The sequence below is a fragment of the Thamnophis elegans genome, unplaced genomic scaffold (genome assembly GCF_009769535.1).
Source record: "Thamnophis elegans isolate rThaEle1 unplaced genomic scaffold, rThaEle1.pri scaffold_11_arrow_ctg1, whole genome shotgun sequence".
In the NCBI taxonomy this organism is placed as follows: domain Eukaryota; kingdom Metazoa; phylum Chordata; class Lepidosauria; order Squamata; family Colubridae; genus Thamnophis; species Thamnophis elegans.
This window is the reverse complement of record NW_022473591.1, coordinates 27,501-28,749: the sequence shown is the minus strand read 5'-3', so window position 1 is coordinate 28,749 and position 1,249 is coordinate 27,501.

Sequence of the window (1,249 nt, the reverse complement as noted above, 5' to 3'; positions counted from 1 at the left end):
AGGTTTGGACACCACTGCCCTATAATTTTGTTACTGGTGGTGGAGAGGAAGGGCCTGGGTTTACTTGGGGGAAGCAACATCTTCGCATAGGGGCATTGGTGTGGCCTGTTTGTGTGTGTCCGGGAGCGAATTTATAATCAGAATCCCGAATTAGGCGTCAAAGTCAGCTGAATAACTTGGGCCAATCACCAGGAGACAGGGAGTTCTAGTCCCACCTTAGGCAGGAAAGCCGGCTGGGTGACTTTGGACCAATCACCAGGAGACAAAGAGTTCTAGTCCTGCCTTAGGCATGAAAGCCAGCTGGGTGACTTTGGAACAATCACCAGGAGACAAAGAGTTCTAGTCCCGTCTTAGGCATGAAAGCCGGCTGGGTGACTTTGGGCCAATCACCAGGAGACGGTGAGTTCTAGTCCCGCCTTAGGTATGAAACCGGCTGGGTGACTTTGGGCAATCACCAGGAGGCAGTGAGTTCTAGTTCCACCTTAGGCAGGAAAGCTGGCTGGGTGACTTTGGGCCAATCACCAGGAGACGGTGGGTTCTAGTCCCACCTTAGGCAGGAAAGCCGGATGTGTGAACTTGAGCCAATCCCTCTCTCTCAACCCAACTCCCCGCGTTGTTGTTATGGGGAACAGAGGAGAAATAAGGTGTGTTGGTTATGATGGCCAATTTGAGTTGTTTATAAAAAATAAAGGCCGGATAGACGAGAAAGTAATGAAGGAGAGAAGCAACCTAGAACTATGGGGAAATTTCCCGACAGCCAGAACAATTAACCAACGGAACAGCTTGCCACCAGAAGTTGTAGGTTCTCCATCACCGGAGGTTTTTAAGAAGAGATTAAACAACCATTTGTCAGAAATAGCTTCGGTCTTCTGCGTGAGGAGGGGGTTGGACTAGATGACCTCCAAAATCCCTTCCCACTCTACAACCAAATAAAGATTGCCTTCCATGCAATTGCCAATCCCAGAAAGAGACAAACATGGTAAAAGAATTGTGTCCAATGAAGAACCAACAATGGGAACTCCAGGAAGGTCAAAAAAGTCAAGGGGGAGGAGCTTCCATGGCATACCTCTGGATCTCCCCCTATAGATGACCTTGAGGTGCCCTCAAAGCCAACTCACCTGAGTACTCCCCACGTCTTCCCCCTCCCCTCTCCCCCCCCCTCCCACCGAACTCCTCGCAGCTGAACACGACACAATTCTGCAACTCCAAACGCAGTTGTTTTTATTTTGTGGGTCTATTGTGATGGAAA